Raw genomic sequence first — 20,529 nt, forward strand, 5'->3', positions numbered from 1 at the left:
AACAAAAGAATGGTTGAAGGAATTGCCATAGCAATTTCCTGGGAAATTAATGAGGAATATCCCAAAGGATAAACCGATACAGCTCTGTATACAGGAATTATTGAAATAAAAAAAAATCTGAAGAAACTGTTGAATAGGATGCTAAAGTGGAGGCCTTATGCGTGCCTGCTTCGATCTAAGGCTTTTTACGGCATCATCAGCATCGGCAGCCATGTTGCTCGAAATTTACAGCTGATAATTCTCAGCAGCGAAAGCGAATATTCGTATTAAAAAGTATCATCCTATATGCTCAGGTCACACGCAGTGATTACGATGATACTTTTCCAGTAGCGTTGCTGCAGAATTATCAGTTTTTGATCACTTCAAAAACGCGAAGCAAACAATTATTGAAAAACAAACAAGCAATGATTCCTTTGAAAGCACAGTGATGAATCATGACACCTTAACCGCGTGTAAAGTGTACGCATATCGCCTCCACTTTTGCATTCTATTCAAAATCATATTCGATTTTGACTGATGACTGGGCAATTTTGACGTAATTACGTAAACAACTCCTCTCCTCCTCTTGTAAACAACTCTTGTTCCCAATACAGAAAGGTGGTTCAAAACCATGCTCCAATATTTTTTTCAAAAATTTGCTTACCTGTGGTACTCTGCACGGAGAAACTGAAAAACTCAAAATAGGGCACTTTTAAATTCAATTTTGAGTTCTTTTTTACCTCCCTTTTCATGTGCTCTTACTATTGTTGTCAGAGTGAAAAGAGAAACAGCCCAACTTTTGCAGCTCGAGTGCGTCAATTCAACACTGAGTGTTTGGCACAGTACTCAAATTTGAGTGAATATAACCTAAACGAAATTTCGGTAGGGTGAAAAAACTTAAAATTAAGTATTTTTTTACATGGAAGTAAGTGGGACATCCCTATATTAACATCGATTCCATCAACTCAAAATTGGCTTGACGCACGCAACCCCGAAGTTGGGTGGAAAGAACTAACTTTTGAGTAGTAAACAAGTATGAAACGAGCTCACCTACTAATTTGCGTCCATTCATCGCTCCTTCGCTGGTTATCTGGGTTTCTTGCCGTCGAACGAAGCACTAATCCAAAAGCAAAACCCAAAAGAACCACTAACTGCAGGGCGAAAATTTATAATGGCATGCTTATAGACCTATCGTCAACTAACAACCGGTAAAGTAGAAACACAAACGAACGCGCATGAACACTTGCTCTCAATGTTTTCAACATCTGCGGCGAACAGATTGCGTCGTCGTCATCGTCAATTCCGAGCCGCAAAAAAAAAACATACGAACGCGTGAAGAAGCTTCTGCCGCGAAGTGCCTGCCCGCTAAACGAACGCGTACTGAACTAGAGACACATGAAAACACACAAAGTAGCACCAGCCTGGCTACTTTGGACATTTTTATCTTTAACAAAACTGAATTTCAAATTCTAGGGTTATTTAGAAAACTACTTTGTGCCAATACTGTAGTATACTATATCAGACATGATTTCAATAAATATATGCGTTTTAAGATGGTTCTGTGCTACCTTTGGTATTATGAGCAAGGTGATATTGCTATATAGACAGCCTGAAAAAAGGGACCATCAATCGTTTATATAGGTGAAACGGTCATTTATAATTTATAACGATTAAAAATTTCGATTGTATATGTTACGTTGATACATTTTGAATGAATTGATTAACCCTTTGAAATTTATAAACTGTAGAAACAACGCTTACAGACCAAATGTTCTGATACGTTATGTATATTTTATTGGTTTATTCGATGGTTTTTCGCGTCCAAACAAGCAATAAACGGTCTGTTTTAAAAATAATTTCAACCAAATGAAGGAAAAACTATTGCTTCATAATAGTCCCAAAGACATCAAACAGATTTGAACCATACTATGAATTCAAAAAATCCATATTCAAAGTGTCCAAAGTAGCCCCGCATTTCAAAATTAGCCCCGTACGACGGTTGCATATAATCTCAGAGAGCAAAAACTCTAGAAAAGTACTTTTTAAGCTCTTATACGCAGCAAAAAAATGGTAGGGGTTATTACAAAAAATGCAATGCATAGTTTTACAATAAAAGACATTTTTAGGGTATTTAGTATTAAAATATATGGCTTTCTATTTGTTCCTTTTTTTGATATTTTCAAAAAAATCATGTTTCAAAAATTGATAAAAACAACATACATCTTTGATTCCTTGATATGTTACCTAACATTTTCTGATTTTTTTTTGATAAAAATATGAAATTAAGGTTTGACAAAAAAATACAAATTTACATATTGTCTGCACATAAACACAATTTTACTCTTTCAACGTATTTTCTTGAAAGCGTCAATTCAATCTCTCAAGTAAAAAAAAAGATTTTTTTAAAATCTTGATTTCTTGGGCCAGTCATTTGGTACCATAAAAAAGTCGAATGGTCCCAACTTTTCGTGAAATTTAGCATTAAAAGAATCAGAATTTTATGAACTGCTCCTTAAAGTTGCTGAAATGATCCATTAAAAATGGAAAACGATTCCTAAAAAATGGATAATATTTCATAAGAAACAGGAACACGATCTATACAAAATGAATCCATAAAATTTTAGAAACGATTCATAAAATTATTGAAATGATTCATATAATTTAGGAAATTATATATAAAAGTACATCGTTGTAAAATTTACGTAGAAGTCGTCCATGGTTTTAAAGGATCAAAATTTTATGGATCATTAACAGCGCTTGAAAATTGAAGCGTTTTATCACAGACGAATCAAAATTTGCTCTTCTTTGACCGGCGTTTTTCAACTAGACGTGTGCGCCGCCGCGCCGCGCCTCGCTGATGAGAAATCGGCGTGAATCGGCGTGCGGCTTCCCAAGTCATCAAGAATCAAATATACTATATTTTTTAAACGGGGATTGGTAAAGGGGTGTTATACCTATGCACTGGTGAAAAAAGTTTATGATTATGTTGTTTGAAGCCGATTCAGGAAGCATCGGTGTGTCGGCGGCGCGGCGCAATCGGCGGCGGCGGCGGCGTGAAAACCGCACGCCGATCGGCGTATCCCTTCTCAGAAAGCCTACCATCATCAAAATCAGCAAATTCCTGCAGCAGCACATAACTAGATGTCCACTTATTGTAATCCAATCATTAGAAAATAGTTAACTTTGTTGATAATTATTTAAGAAGTCCCACGCCGATGCACGTCGAGTTCACGCCGAATGTTCGGCGCACACATCTATTTTCAATCCCAAGCGGTAGCAATATGCCTTCATTGGCTAACATGCTTCAGAAGCAAGTGGGAGCGGGAGCAATAAAAAATATGAGTGAGGGTGAGGGACGACGATTCAGCGCCGTGCGGCTCTCTGAATCTCTCTCTCTTCGCCGGTGTATACGACAATGAATATACTTGATTTTTATCTCGTTATTACAGTGCAAATGACATAAACTCGAATTAATTCGATTATAATAGTCACGTCCATCATTCTCTTATGGATAAATTGATTATTTTTACAAGTTTTGAGCAAAAAATAAATTCACTGAGGACCGATTTCTTCACCTCGGCTTAACCGGTAAGCCAGGCTTACCCATATAGTTAAACCTGGTTTAACGCTTAAGCCAGGGTGAAGAAATCGACCCTGAATCATTTACGCATCTTCAGCCTCACCACAGCAAGCGAGAAATAATGGTTTCTAGTCAGTATGCTTCACCAGCCTACCGACCGATGAGGAATAGTGGTCGCGGTTTCTCTTTGCTCCTTGTGCGTGTTCGTTCGTAGTGATGGTTGGCGCTGATGACTGATCGTACCATTCATATTCACTGAAATTCAAGCACTGTAACTAAATTGTATGGATCGTTTCAAAAAAACCTTGGTTCGTTTCCATAATTTAATGGATCATTTCAGCCATTTCATGGAGCAGCTTATGAAGTTCTGAAAATTTATGTTGCTGAATTTTATGAAAGGAAGGGATTATTTGATAATTTTTCAAGGAGTATTCGTAGCTTTTCATGAGTAAAAGAATGTTGCCCCAATTTCCCATTGTTGTGACTTTTTTTTTTAATTTTTCTCAACCACTTAAAGTGAAACATCACGAAATCGCATTGAAATTTTGCATACAAACTTTAGAGGCACAAATCTGACGAACGAAACATCAAACAAAGCCGAACTTGTTTAATTTGCCTCTGCTCACTTTAAAAAAAAGAGCAGTTTATCCAAATCGAGCGCATTTGTTTACGAATTTTTAAATTGACGCTCTTGAAAACGTGAGTAGGGCTCCAAATCAGCCATTGTGGCAACCATATTTGTATTCTCTGATGTCTCTCCTTAACCTAATTTACAGCTCTTATGTCCACTAGAGCACTACGTGTGCGATTCCAATTGGCAGCTGGACTTCCACTTTTGTACAGTGTCTAAATGTATTATATTATTCTACTATATCGAACTGGTTGCCTTTCGCGCTGCTTTCATTTTCTACCCTATCATGTTAGAATATGAGCACGAGGATGTTGATGTGTGGCTGATGGTTGTTCCTTCTTACTGTCCGATTGGAGGTCCATTATGAGTTGCCATTCGCCGATGACCAATTATTTGGGTCCGTTTGAGCCATGTGCTCAGAAGAGATTCAGTGTCAGCTGCTTTCAGGGGAAAGAGCAGCTGACGAAAATACCGGGGATCGAACCCATGATCATCTGCTTACGAAGCAAACGTGTGACCACTTGGACCACGTGCTCCGGCTTTGTTGTGACCTTAATAGAGTGTTCCACCAGAGATTCCTGTGATCGTCTAGGGTTTTCATTTTCCGGCAGTGCCCGGGTAGGTATGTAGGTGTTCCGAATTGGTTCCAGGCCTGCAATACAGTAAGAAGACGTTTACACTCTAAAACGCTTTATTTCACTGACAATACATTTATTACACTCTGCATAGAACATTTATTCACACTACAGACTATACTGCAATTTAAAACTGGACTAGATGGCGGTTGATACTAGTGAGTCGGTGACCGTACAGAGAATGGGGATTCTTGAAGATCTCAAGAAGTTTAAACCCGGAATACCTATGTGATTTAGTTACTCCACGTGCCAATTAATGCATACCGTTCTGCAGCATTCTGCAGCCCTCTGACTGTATGAACAGAGTCGAGTAGCTTGGTACCCCTAAGTAGCTATGATATTATCAACTATTATATAGGGTAAATGTACCAATAGTGGTGCTATTAGTAACTCCTTGTACTAAAATAATTGAATAAAATTGATAATATCACAAAATAAAAAGTCTGAAAACGTTAATCGATAGTTTTTCACTTAAATTTGCTAAGAAAAATGTATAAACCATTGTTTATTTCAGTTTTTGCTAATAAATCACTTGCAACAACTATAGGTACATGGTTCCTATTATGGAGGTAAAATTTAACATTGGTTCCTATAGTGGCGCATCCCATTGAATTCTTATGGGACCCACCACTATAGGAACACTACCACCACTATAGGTGCAAAGGAGCAAAAAAGTTAAGGAAAATAATTATTTAAAATAAGTTTTCCGCCAAATCCTGAACACAAAACTGAATTAATGTTATTAATTAGGTATGATGCATCTATTAAAAATGCCATTTGCAAGCTTTTTGGTCAAAATAGTGCTAAATTGCCGCTACCACCACTATTGGTACTACCTCCACTACGGGAGCTTTTACCCTATTGACAGCTGTACGGACACGGATGACAAACTAAAGCATGGACCAAACAGAATGTTAACACTAACACCCACCAAGTATGATTTGTGCTTTTGAAGCTCTGATGTAACCCTCTAATACCCAAATTTTTGATTTTGATCTAATTATCATTTTTCGTCATCTAAAATCGATTTCATCATGCTTTGGAAGATGATTCTTTTAATTCTCGATTTCGTGAATTTCAGTTTTAGATTTTTCTTATTTTTATTTTTGAACATCCCCACACTTTTATATTTTTCCTGAAAGCCAATTTGGGGTACGGATTTTTTAAGATTTTTTGAGATTTCATGATTATTGTTGAAATATATATTTTTTAATTTTTTTCATAGAAAATTTTGTTTTCCATGTAATTTTAAGGAAAATAATTTTAGAGTATATTCGATTTCCCTAAACTATTAAACTAGGATAGAATGATTTGGGAAAAATTTAAAATATGTTAATTTTAGCGATTCAATACAAAATAAACAATGACTTCTAAAAGGTGTCTAAAACATCAATTTTTCAATGATTTAAAAAATATGTAAATACGTTTTAAAATACACCAAAACCATTTTGAGATGTACAAAACCATCCTTAATATCAGCTAAAAATATAAAAATAGTTATTTATGCAACAAGTTGCAAAATGATGATTTTTTCAGCACGAGTCGTACAGTTATCCAACGAGGCTTGCCGAGTTGGATAAATACGACGAGTGCTGAAAAAATCGAGTTTTGCAACGATTTGCATACAACATTTTTTTGCGATTACAACAAAATACTTGAGTACGATCTTTTCTGACTGTTCAAACATATCTCAAGGCCGATTTTTTCAATCAGGTAGGCTATGTTTATAAGTGCCACAGGTACTCGGAATCGCGTCGTCAACGAGCGTTGTTTTTTTCTGCTGCTGCTTCAACCTCTACGTCTGTCTGGCTGACCAAATGGGATTTTGAAATCGCTTCTATTCGGATTTGATCTGCCGAACAGACATAGAGCTGCCATCGAATCAACCAAAAAAGGAAAGACCATAAGCGTTTCAGAAAACTTGCGAAAAGTGTACCCTTGCAAAAGTGCCGAAAAGTAGTACTTTTCGGCACTCTTAACAGTGCTGAAAAGTTCTACTTTTCGGCACTTTTGAGCTAGTGAAGAAAAGTAGGCCATTTCGTTACACTTGCTGCGATTGAACAGTGCAATAATATAGCACGTAATTGCAATAAAAAAATTACAGTCGAGCGGAAATTTTTTCGACTTTCCATACAAGGTTGATGATTTGAAATCGATTTTTGTTCTATTTTTAAGCAAAGTCGCTCACTTCACACATCTCATTCTTCGTAACCAATGCTCCGATTGAGCTGAATTTTTTACTGTAACTCGCCTACATATGATATATCAAATAAACGTTGAGAAAGAAATTTTAAATTGTTGTTTTCGTATTGAAAAAAATACATTTCATCATGTTTTTTTTTTGAAAATTTTGCTAAAATTTGAGAAGATTATCCCAAAAACTTGCCAATATCTTGAATTTCATCAATCTGACACAAAACCTGAATTCAGTTGATCGAATGGTATTATATTCAGCTTTAAATTTATGGAAAAAGATTTAGAATTGGTTGAACAAAACGTAACATATTTGAATTTTAGTAAATGCCATATTTTGAAAAGTTGTAAAACTCGATATTGGGCTAAAACTCAAAAACTGTTCTACTTAAAATTTACTGCAGCACGGTTTCAAAATCAGCGCTAAATTGTGCTTCAGAAGTTCACGACTTTTATTTTACTTTGTAAACTAGTGAATTAAGGACAGATTTGTTAGAATCCCAAAATGACCGCCACAATGGCCGACTTTGGCACCTACTCACGATTTCAAGCGCGCAAGTCTCTTCGTAAACAAAACTAGCGCACCTGATCTTCTTATTTTAGGCTTATTACGAGTGAGCAAGAACAGAATAATAAACGGCACTGTTGTTTGAAGCTTGCTTCTTGAGATTTGTGCGTCTGAAGTTCTGATGCACTGTTGAAGCGGGTCTTGAAACGTTTGTCCTTAACATTTGCTTCTTGTAGTCGTACTTTCTGAGGACGGATTCAAATTGATAAGACCAGTTACTTGATTTGAACCAATGATTTTTTTTATTGATAAATAAAACATATACCCAACCAGAAAATTGCGTTTTAGGCACATTGAAAAATTTCCCGGGATCCTGGGATTTTCCGGGACAAGCAACAAATTTTATCCCGAATCCCGGGACAAGCAAATTGGTCGGGAAATGGAACCTCTACTCTGGTGCAATGTTGAACTGGAATGTTAAAACGTTTGTCCCTATCGAAGTAACGCTTGATAAATACGAATTGCTTAGATTATCATAGCTTTTCAAAAAAAAAAAATAAAATAAAATAAATTTATATTTTTTATGACATAATGCTTGATAAAATGATACAATTCAAATGGTACAAATTATTGCGGCTCCATTATGCCCATGTGGTGGTTTCGGAATAAACGAATAAGAAAAGTGATACATTCCACCATTTTTTTTCTAGATTCAAAATTCTTGAATTTTTCTTCCGTACTGAGAAAATTAGAAAATCTATAACTTCTTACTCAATAGACGCCCCAATTCAGGCCAAATTCCCACGTCAGCATCCACGGGATCCATTCTCGAGTAATCCGCTTCCGTTGTTGAGCCACCCTTTTCCGGGTATTCAAACACATGTATCACCATTTCCCATTGCCGCTGCCTGCGCTCGGAGTCGGTCGGAGTGTGCCCAGGCCAAAAGGTTCGAGGTTGAAATAATTAATCTCTTTAATCGTACCCGCATTAGATAGCGCTATGCTAGCAAGGTAGATATGGACCAGCGGTACCAGGAAATGGTTCACCCGCCCGGTGCCGCGCCGCTTCCTTGTAACAAGGTTGACGGGAAAATTCCCTGCTGGCTTCTGCAGATGTACAACCAATTTTGCCCCAGGGCGGTCGGTTACTCCGAATCTGTCTCGGTCTCTGCTGTTGGGGGGAGTTCGTTTTCCAGTCGTTGGCCGGCAGTGTGTGGGCGGCGGTGCGCGACATTTTGGTTGCCCGGAAGGCCACAGCTGTGGGAGTACATCGAATGACAAATCACCCGGTAAAATGGGAATGCTTTGTGCCAAAACCTAACCTATAAACTCTGTCGCGTTGGCTTTGCCTTCAATATCTTGTTCTGGTGCTGGTGCGGTGGTGACGAGTGGGTGCGGTGAAATGTAATAGAATTGAGAAACAGGAGTTTCTTCTTTTTGGTCTTTTTAGTGTAACGTCCCATACGGGTGGCAGTCTGCTTCTCAACTTTCCAAAGGACCCTTTTGCATTCATACATGTATCGTATGTTAGGAACAATTACATTATTGGCTTATCCAGTACGACAAACGAAAAAGCTGGCTACGTCAATGTACGATTATACTCTATGCTCAATGAAGTCAAGACTATTTCCATAACGAAAAGAGCTTGGATTGATCAGAAATCGAACACAATCACACCAGCACAGTTATGCTGAATGGACTTCACGTAATAGAAGTTTATGTTTGTTGATTTGAAAAAAAATCAGAACCCAATTTAATATGTTTGCTGCTTCCTTAAATCTTTTTTTAAGGGAACAGTAACATCATCAAGTTAGTTTTTGGTTTGATTAACATTGTGCAAATTGATAGTTATGAAAATTAGGATGTTTGATTAGTATGGGGTCATCGAAAGCTGCTGGATCAAGTTCGCATTCTACTTATAAAATGATTGTAACTTCACTATTGTATTCAAATCTGTGTTAGTAATTAGCAATGGAAATATACACCTGGTATTTTACTTGCTTCAAAGCTGCATATCAATGAGCACATAGGTTGGTTATGTGACATGTGTGTTTCTTCAAAGGCACACAATATCAAATCAAGTTACTCTTCTCACTGTAAAAGATACATACCATTTTACTAATTATTCGACAATTAAGAATACCGTCCCACATTCACACATTTCGGCAACAACTGTTTTATACCCATCTCCAAAACCCCATTATCAAATGTGCAAACTATCTCTTTAACTATCCGAATCCGACAACCACAGACTTTTACGTCGCTCGCACAGCAGGACACCGGACACGTACTCCAAAATTAGAGAGAATGTCCCCGACAACCGACGTTCCCAACGACCAACCAACCAACCAACCGTCTGTTGCAAGTTCCCTTCTTTATCGCACGCCCACTCGAAACAAGACAAACATCCTCCTCATGGAAAACGCCAGCAGATTTGAATACAATGCGAACGTGTTAGGATGTGAAGAACGAGCTTTTAGCTGTCGTCCTTCGTTCATGCTTTGGCTCTCCGGCTAAGGACAACGATGACGACCAGACCATAGATGCTAAACGCACCACCAGCGTACATTTATATCACTGTGTACTTGAAAGCCCATCGTGAGAAGTACATTCACTACCGTTCCACATCATCCACCGCCACCGCCAGCACCTCCCACAACAATATACGGACGGGGGAGGTACGGTATTGGTGCCAACTAAATCAACAAAACGTCGGAGAAATGGGAACCACACCAAGAAAAGGGTGGGCTACCACTAGCAGCTGATTGTATGTATGTAATATGTGTCTATGGTTGGGGTCTTCAGGTTGAGTTTTGACGATTCCTTTGCTTATCGCACGTCACTAGATTTTCATGGCATCCATAGAAAAGATGTTCAAGAAACTTCTATCTTCCTGCTACCAAAGGTTATTCGGGTTCCGGGAAGGATCATCCATGGAAGCCGAAATATTAGAATTAGTCGATGAAGTCTGTCATTCAGTGGATTTAAAAATGACTGCTGAAATTTTATTCCTAGATTTTTCTAAAATCTTCGATAGAATCAGTCAGTCGATGGCCTTTTAAAAAGCTTGATGCATAAATATGGTGTTTGAAGAGCTGTCAACGAACTTATACGAAGTTACTTCGAATGAGTGTAATCAGTTTCGTACCTTTTATTTCCACCCTAATTGCTTATCCTTTGATAGATACGCGTATTTCGACTACCACTTGTAATCTTCTTCAGTGTCAGTTGTAGTCGAAATACGCGTATCTGTCAAAGGAAAAGCAATTAGGGCGGAATTAAAAAATACGAAACTGATTACACTCATTCTAAGAGGGTATTCTGATTAGAGGGTTCGAAAAGTCGGTACAAGACTTGTTACCTGTTAGTTAACAAGTGAAGTTACTTGTTAAATAAACTTAATATTCATTGATTTGGTAAATTCATATTAGTCTTTTATTCAATTTTACTGTGTTCTTTTTCGTTCAAAATGACTATTAAGTTACTGGAATGTACTTCAATGAACTTGGCAATTCCGATAATGTTCCGAGTAGCATATTTATCAGTTTTCAAGCTGTTTAAGAGGCTCATTGTTATTCTTTTGAAAAAGTTACTTTTCAGCTCACTTCGTTTGACAGATCTCCTAAATTTGTGCCTGCCAAAAACGAGATGCAAAACGCCTCATATAGAAAGTGGACGCAAGAGTCCTTCACATTTAGTAAGGTAATTAGTGATCCTATCAACCGTGTTCTTCCTCGTTTGGGCTACGCGATCTTTCGTTTTACAGACCCAGCTCGCTTTCATTCCGTGATCAAGGAACTCCTGCCATCAACCCATGTGCTACTTCTCTATTTCAACGTCCGAAAAATGCCTGAAACAATTCCCGCAGTCTCTTTTCTTCTGAGCCGAGAATCAAAAATAACACTAGTAATATGTTTTGTGAGCACATTTCTTCCTAGGTACAGAACCGGAAACCAGATCCTGAACGGAATGCAGCAAACTGGGCTCGGCGCTGGGCAGCATTTGGATTTGTTATCGCCTCCTGGATCGCCTTAGCTACCTTTTCCAGTTCTTTGATGCCCATCTTCCAACAAATCTCTCTATCCGACTCTGCTACAGGTTCACGAACGAGTATTTCTGTCTGTCTTTCTTATCCTGAATCCGAAGGTGGCTCATCTATCACTTCTTACTCAATAAATTCTGGCATTTCTACAACTTCTCTCCCTCCTGACACGTTCGCGTATGTGTTAGAACTTACTGCTTCCTGTTTTCGTTTTTGCTTCATGTTCCGGATTCCTCTTTGAGGACATGTATCCCGCCAGTTTCCTACTATGTGACACAAAAACAGGTAAGAATCACTGAGTTCGCTATAAAAAACCCTTTGCCTTCATATTTAGGACGTCGACCGCCGGTGGAATCCTCTTTTTGACGTCAATGTGCGCGAACCCCGGTGTAAAAATGATCCAATCCCTAGTCCTAGGGATTTTTTCCCGAAGCACACGGTCCACAATTCCATATGATCCGAGCACCTGCGTCAGATTGTCGTAATCTCCCCTGATGAGAAAAAAAAGAAGTAAGGTACCCCGGGGCAAGTGGGACCTAAAAAAAATGCTAATTTGGTTTTGTCATGCCAAAAATTTCAGAACACATTTTTTTTTTTAATAATTCCAATGAACCCAAAAGGCATTGTTGGTATATTTGTACTTATTAACGTGCATTAAAACTGTTTCAAAATTTTAATATTCCATATATTATGCATATAATGAAAAGTGTAGCAAATCTTCATTTACTGCGTTTCACGGGGCAAGTGGGACCTATTCAGAGTTTTTGTTCAAAGGACTTAATATAAGTTGCAACAAATAAGGTAACATAAATCATAAATCTTTCATATGAATGACTATCTTTAGAGATTAAAATAAGAAGAGGTTTATGGTATCGTGCATAAATTACGTAACACATAAAAAATCGATGGGGAAAAAAATACTTGAATCAACTCTAGCAGCTCATGCAAAATAAATTGACTTTTTATACAAAAAGCGCCGTAAAGTGAAGAGACAAAAGATTTCGAAACTTGGTCTCTATATTATATAGTTGGTGAATCTCGCCAAAAGTAAATCTGAGGTTTCGAGATTTTCAGTAATATCTGCTCCCTTACATAATCTTATGATCATATAATATGGTTTTTTTTAATCATGAATTTTGAAAAGGTCATTTCCCTATTATATTTTTTATGAACGGTTCCTTAATGCTTAAAAGAATTCATTATGCAGCGTTAAGTGAAAAAATAATGGAAGATATTTAGAGAAGAACATAAAAAATACATGCTTTTGTTTTTTTTTTGTTTTACCCAAGGTTTTACCAATTTTAACAAGAATTTCATCATCTAAATAGAGGTACTAAAGTATAACTCAACAGTAGATTACTTAACGCGTCAATTTTTATACACTTTCGTGCTAATTTCATCTTAGGCTGGACAAGGCGAGATGAACCCATAAAATTGTGTTTGTTTATCCTCTTAGGTCTCACTTACCCCAGATAGCGAAATGCACTGGGGCAAGTAAGAGCAGCAAAATAAAGGTAACAAATAAAAATAAAATACAGCTTTTTCTCTTGAAATCATTTGCAAGAACTCCAAATAATATCCCGAAACCGAAAAAGTATTTGTATAATGACAAATCTATTTTTAAACGACGAATGTAGTAGAGCACGTCAATCTCACCTAGTGAATTTAAAATTACATATGAACAACAATAACGTATATGGTCTCTTTATGGTTGAAACAATAACATTTAATGTATTCAAAATATCCGTAGGTGTGATACCTATGTTTTCCGTGAAGAATGTTTGTCTTAAAAATAAATAATAATAAAAATACTAGCTATAGGTCTCACTTGCCCCCGATTCTCACTTACCCCGGGGTACCTTAACCATCAATCTTCCCACTATCTGCGTTGATATCTCATCCTGAAATTTCATACTTGGTATACACCTAGCCTTTTTGTTGTTCTACAAAACTATGCAATGCTGTCATGGGCTCTACTCCATTTGGCATAATGCCATTTGGCGTAACGCCGTTTGGCATAATGCCGTTTGGCATAACACGAAGAACAGCCTTCTTGATAAGAATGTGCATAATATTTGTTATGCCAAATGACCATTATGCCAAATGGCCGTTATGTCAAATGGCTTTTATGCCAAATGGCGTTATGTCAAACGGCATTATACCAAATGGCATTATGCCAAATGGGGTAGAGCCCTGTCATGCTAAAATCAGAGCTGGTTACTCAAGGTTTTCAAATTTCAGCGCGCCAAGGAAATGATTGCGCTATTGCGCCCAATTTAGAATTATTCCGAAAAAACTCCTCTATGCCTTTTTATTTTGCGCTTATTTTCCGTAATTATCGCGGAAGGGGGTGTCCGGCCATTTGGCCAAATGTCATTTAGCCGAATCATGATCAAAAGTATTCAAGGAATAAGTTTTTGGCATTCTAACTGCCAATATGATCATGAGATATATTTCCTTCTTTTCATCATAGGCTATTCATTCTAGGAAGGTACACCGGGGCAGAATGAAACGCGAAGTTTTGAAATGGGGTTGTTCACAAACCACGTTGACCAAAATTTGGCCTTCTCAGACCTCCCTCCCCCTCGTAGACTGTTGTCCACACAAAAATTTTAAAATTTGTATGGAGCGTAGACTTTTGCTAGACCCCCTCCCCCCAAAAGTCTACGTGGTTTATGAACCGGCCCCAATAGAGTTTAATACAATTTGAATATTTTTTTTCGCCAGAAGATTATTTGAATCACAAACTATGTGTTATGACATTCAAGCTGTTAACCATCATTGGATAACATCATGTTAATCCGCTGTTTTATCTTATCCCACCCGTTTCAGCTTACCCCGGTGTATCTTATTGATATTCAGGGCTTAGTTGGCGCTGAAACTGCCAATACTTTATCAAAGATTTTTTCTTCTTTCAAGCATAGGCTGTGCTTTCGAGTCATACTGGGACGGGAAACAGTGGCATGGTCATTAAACCCTTCAGGACGCGCGCTGTTGTAAAAAGTAGAACCCTACAGTTGAAGAAAATAGCTACTCCATCCAAAAGTGCAGAAATTAAAACAGTGATTAGGGTAAGTGTACCAATTATGGCACTACCTAAGGAAAGCTATTTATACAAAAATAAGAAGAAGACCAACGAATGTCATCAATATGTTAAAAGATAGCTTAGTTTCCATACTTTACAGGAAAAATATAGAAACGGAGCCAAAACTACTTTTAGTATTTATTACAGCGTGTGCCAATGATAGGAACCCTGTACCAGTTATGGTTACATTTTTTAACTTCGGTTCCTTTTCGCACTATTTGCATGCATTCCTTATGGGGTTAGCCATAATTGATACACTATGGCGAAAAAGGGTGCAAGGAAGCCGAAATTTTAAGGAAAATGATTTATTTCTACCATGATTTGAGCAAAATGTGGAGTTTAAATGAGTGCGACCATCTTCTGTGAACGTGATCTGTTGTTCACAATTTTTTTCTTGTTGATTGACATCGTTAAAGGGTGAAAATCAACTATGGCGAATAATTGGTACTATAGCCATTAGGGTGCCAATGGAATGTATGGGAAAAATTTGACCATCGAATTTCAAAAACGGGTAGTGCTAAAAAGTTTCGTCTCCTCAAAAAAAGTCCCCGTGCAAAATTTCAGCTCAATCGGACTTCGCTAAGGGGTGGCCCAAAGCGGTCAAAGTTTGGCTGTTTTGAAACTCGAAAAATATCCCAAGGTAGGGGTACATGAAAATTTCGAAATCGAAATTTTTTTTTTGATGCCAAATGCCTTAAAAGTGCATGAAACGTCGAGATCTGGTGTTATCTCAAAAAATTTTTTTTGGAAAAAAATTGACTTTTTGGACTTAGAAAATTTTTGAGTTGGGGGAGTGAAATGAATTTGAAATGAAGGATTTGAATTTAGTTGCTGAAATATTCATAGCAATAGTACTGGAAAGTGTCTTATATCATCGTTGGCAACTGCTAGCATATTAAATATCATATATCGTTAGGGTGGTTCACTTATTTTGCATTAGGGCGGTCCTTTTTGTAGAAAAAATTAAAAAATAAGATAATAGTGTTAAAAATCTCTTATATAACTGTAAGTCATTTTCAATATTGAATATATATAATATAATATTTCATTAGGGTGGCTCATTTCTTTTTTAATTAGCGTGGTTCTTTGAGATGTAAATTAAGAACAAAAAAAATATTTCTAGAAAATTTACCTGTCATATTTTTGTATAGTTTAAAACTATGATCCTTTATTGGCATGTAACACTTTGTTAAGATATTCCTAGACCAACATGTGGAAAGGACTTAACAACCATTGCGAATTTCTGCTTCTTATGTTCCTGGATTCTTTTACCAGTAACATATAGAGCTGACTCTCTTCTATCTGTTAATGGGAAAAGTTTGCATAAAATATTGAGATACGCCCAGGATGGACGAGAAAAGTAAGCGTTTGCAATGGTTGTTAGGCAACACAAATGTTGGTCCAGATCTTTATTATGGTTTAAAATAAGGAATAATAAACTGATTTTAAACGTATCCAAATTATGACAGCTTGATAGGCGATTATGATGTGCGACAAAATTTTTTTGTTTATCTTTTCTAAAATGATTCTTGGCCTTGGGCTGCTTCATTTCCGAAAACACAGTTACGTTACTGGGGAAAGAACAACAGTAGGTTGCTTTCTGGCTATCTAAACAAAATATACTTTAGCTACAAGATTACCATATAGCATACCGAAGTGATGAGTGAACCTAAACTCTAACGTGATGGAACGAACAAAAACATACAATAATTTAACGTTGGAATTAAACACACGATGACAAAAGAAAGACCTCTATGATCACTGCTTTCCATAATACGAGATAGATGGGAAAAATTATTTATTCACTAAAAATGTTCCTTTACCGACACACTTTTGCGTTACCTAAGCCAGCTCAACAAAAGTTAGCACAATTTATCGTATTCATTGTAAAAATATATTGAAAAACTGGTTTCTGTCTTCGTGTGCTGCAATTTCAATAAACTATGACCTTAATTTGATAAAATCAACTCGAATGTTGATGTTTTTCGGATAACCAACCGAAATGGTATGTTTGACATACGTAATGTCTGAAGTTCATAAGCACAAACATGTTTGATAGGATCACTCAAAATCTACAGGGCTGTTGACGAAGAAGTTGCCAAAGCAGTACATAAAGGGTTCTTGAAACATCTGCAGTTTTTGGATAGTAATCGCAATATTTTTTCAACCATATTTTGATATCATATAATCCAAAAAATGTGTCTGGTAAATCCATAATCGAATCAAACAACATTTCTAAACTTGAACTGCACTCATTTGTACAAGGCAGTCAGCACACAAAAGAATTATTACACAACGAAACATTTTGTTGTCTCAGAAGCGAACTTATATTCTCTGACAGTTTATGGGTCGCTGAATCCGAATCGGGCTCAGATTTGCTCCAGCACGTCAGGATTTTGAGCTATAGCTCAATTTATAGGGCAAAATATGTGATTTTGGGCTTTTTTGACTGAAAGCCATTTGGCATGAAAATTATTTTTCAAAGCAATTAAAGTGTAAATTGGTCGATTAACATCTAAACTAACGATTTATGCCAAATATTTCGTTTTACCAAATTAAATTTGATAATTTTAAGCATTTTATTTTGGGTACAATATTTGCCATACAAGCCAACCTCCAAAACTTGCGTGCAAGTTGAGTAGTCAACTTAAAATGCTTGAAACTATGAAATTTGATTTGGTAAAACGAAATATTTGGCATAAATCGTTAGTTTAGATGTGATTCGACGAATTTACACTTTGATTGCTGAGAGGTTCCATATCATTTCAGCAACGAGTAAATTTCATATATTTTTATTTCAATTAAAACTTGCATACAAGTCTTTGGGGGAGAAAAAAACCGTTTTGCATACTTGGTTCGCCATTTTGAATCTAGCGTTACTTATGAGAGGGGCCTATGAAAAATGCAAATGATATCTTCAAAAAATTGTATCTCGAAAACGGTTTGCCCGATCGGTTTGGTGTCTTCGGCGAAGTTTTAGACAATTGTTGGTGCTATATGGAAAAAATATGCACGGTAAAAAAAAGTTTGGTTTTTGTGTTTTGAACTAAAATATAGATTTTCCCTTAAAAGTTACATGACAATAATTTTTTAATTATCCTTATGTTGTAGCTGACTGAAAATGCTATCTAGTGCACAGTGGGTTGTTCTGGAGAAAAATAGGTTACAATGAAAAAAAATGTTTTTAAAAAAAATACGATTTTCAAAAAAGCTATTAAGAAAAGTCAAAAAAGTTTGTCATCCTAATTTTATGAAAGAACATCAAAATTGCAAGCTAAAAGTACTTCGGTAACATTTTTCTAAGATGCACCGTTTAGAAGATATTACTGATTTAATATTGTTTTTTTTGATAACTTAATAAGTTTTGGCCCTTTTCGGATGTACCCCGTATTTCTCCAGTTTCAAAAGTATTTTTTTCGGAAAGATTGGAGAATTTTGAGTTAAAATGACACTGACAGCTTAAAGATTCGAGTGAAATCCTCTGCCTTAAAAGTATTTTGAAAAACAAGTTACAAAATACCACTATCAGGAACAATGATGGTGTAAATCAAAAGAGCACACATTTCATCCGCTCAGTACGGACATGCTTGGCCATTGCAAAAGTTAATTATATCTGCAAATACCGCATTAATGAAAAACTTCCCCATCTTAGGGGTTCAACAAACAGTTTTACTCTTCAAACTAAACTCTTCTTCCTCATAGAAACAGCTGAATAAATATTTACTTGAATTTTTAAATTTAGTCTCATAAAACTTTTTAAAATCTTACAATGAGATGAACCTCTCTAGTAAATAAATCTCTTTGGTAGTCCGTACCACAATATTTAACTCTGTAGATAGAAATCGGTTTTAATCACTATATTGATGCCGTGATTAATTAAATAGAACGAGAGGAGAGATAATAATTAGAGAATATCTCATTATCGATAAGTCACCGAAAGATTTGTAGGAAATCATGGCTTGAAGCTATACGAAAACTATTACCTGGTTGAATTTTCTGGAAGAATTTTTTGATGTTAATTTCCAAAAAAAAAACAACCCCAACGGAAGATACAATACAAATACAAATACTATTATCGTTTTTTAAAATTTTTTTTTTCTACAAAGAGGACCACTTTTATGCAAAATAAGTGAAGCACCCAAAAAAAAAAGATTCAAAATATAAAAATGAAAATAAAAGATTTCATAAATAATTGGTGATACGCCCGGGAGGGACAGGAGAAGTAGAAATTCGCAATGGTTGTTACGCCTTTTCCACATGTTGGTCTAGGAATATTTTAACAAAGTGTTACATGCCAATAAAGGATCATGGTTTTAAACTATACAAAAATATGACTGGCAAATTTTCTGGAAATATTTTTTTGTTCTTAATTTACATCTCAAAGAACCACCCTAATTAAAAATAAATGAGCCACCCTAATGAAATATTATATATATTCAATATTGAAAATAACTTACAGTTATATAAGAGATTTTTAATACTATTATCTTATTTTTTAAATTTTCTACAAAAAGGACCACCCTAATGCAAAATAAGTGAACCACCCTAACGATATATGATATTTAATATGCTAGCAGTTGCCAACGATGATATAAGACACTTTCCAGTACTATTGCTATGAATATTTCAGCAACTAAATTCAAATCCTTCATTTCAAATTCATTTCACTCCCCCAACTCAAAAATTTTCTAAGTTCAAAAAGTCAATTTTTTTCCAAAAAAATTTTTTGAGATGACACCAGATCTCGACGTTTAAGTGCATGAAACGTCGAGATCTGGTGTCATCTCAAAAAATTAAGGCATTTGGCATCAAAACAAAATTTTCGATTTCGAAATTTTCATGTACCCCTACCTTGGGATATTTTTCGAGTTTCAAAACAGCCAAACTTTGACCGCTTTGGGCCACCCCTTAGCGAAGTCCGATTGAGCTGAAATTTTGCATGGGGACTTTTTTTGAGGAGACGAAATTTTTGAGCACTACCCGTTTTTGAAATTCGAAAATTCGATTTTCATTGGCACCCTAATAGCCATAATTGGTACACTTACCCTATATTAAGTAAATGGACAAATTTAACACAAAAACGAATCATATGTACAACCTACCACAACATAACACGACAACACTATTAGCAAAGACATTAGACGGTGAACGATATTCATGATTTTTCCCCTGAAGAAGGCACCAACAATTGCCGAAACGTAGGGACGAATCCTAAACGGTCGTTCTAGAGAACTTTAGACTGCAAAGCCAAACCCCCATCAATCGTTACATCCAAACAGTCGAACCCTCGAACATCCAAAACTTGGAACATCCTTAACTCTTTTATCCTTGATGCCTTATTGTCTCAAATAGAGTGGTTACCCAAGTAACCACAGCGTTGAAGCCGTATTGCCTGCAGATATACGGTGTATTTAGAGCAATCATTACTTTACATGCAAACTTAAGATTGATTTAAAGTGGAAATGGGCAATTATAGAATTAAATTAAGATTATACTGGTATAATCTTAGAACAGTCGCATAATCTTGTTGGGTTTAATCACCGTTAACTAGTATATACAGGGGGTGGCCAAAATGTTTGGGATAGGCAACTTTTTTTCTCCCACAAAAAAATTCAACATGCTGTAACTTTTCATAGAGTGCATCAAAATATCTCAAATTTTGACTGTTTATCAACCTGTTACATGTGCATCATTGGTACAAATTTGGGCTCGATTGAATAGTTTTTCGCGAAGTTAGAACCGTTCGGGTAAAACACTATTTTTTAGACAACTCATATTTGAGCTGTCATATCTCGGAGAGCAGTGAACCGAATTGAATGAATTTTTTAACGTTCATCAACAATATATTGATACTTAATACAACGTTATAAAATGTA

General features: G+C 36.3%; 1 protein-coding gene across 12 annotated transcripts in view; it reads left to right on the forward strand.

Annotated features, from left to right (window-relative positions):
• Positions 1-20,529, forward strand: part of LOC109414371 (POU domain, class 3, transcription factor 3-like) — a 146,881-nt gene that overhangs the window by 90,419 nt on the left and 35,933 nt on the right. The gene's annotated exons all lie outside the window — the stretch shown is intronic.

The sequence above is a fragment of the Aedes albopictus genome, chromosome 2, assembly GCF_035046485.1.
Source record: "Aedes albopictus strain Foshan chromosome 2, AalbF5, whole genome shotgun sequence".
NCBI lineage: Eukaryota > Metazoa > Arthropoda > Insecta > Diptera > Culicidae > Aedes > Aedes albopictus.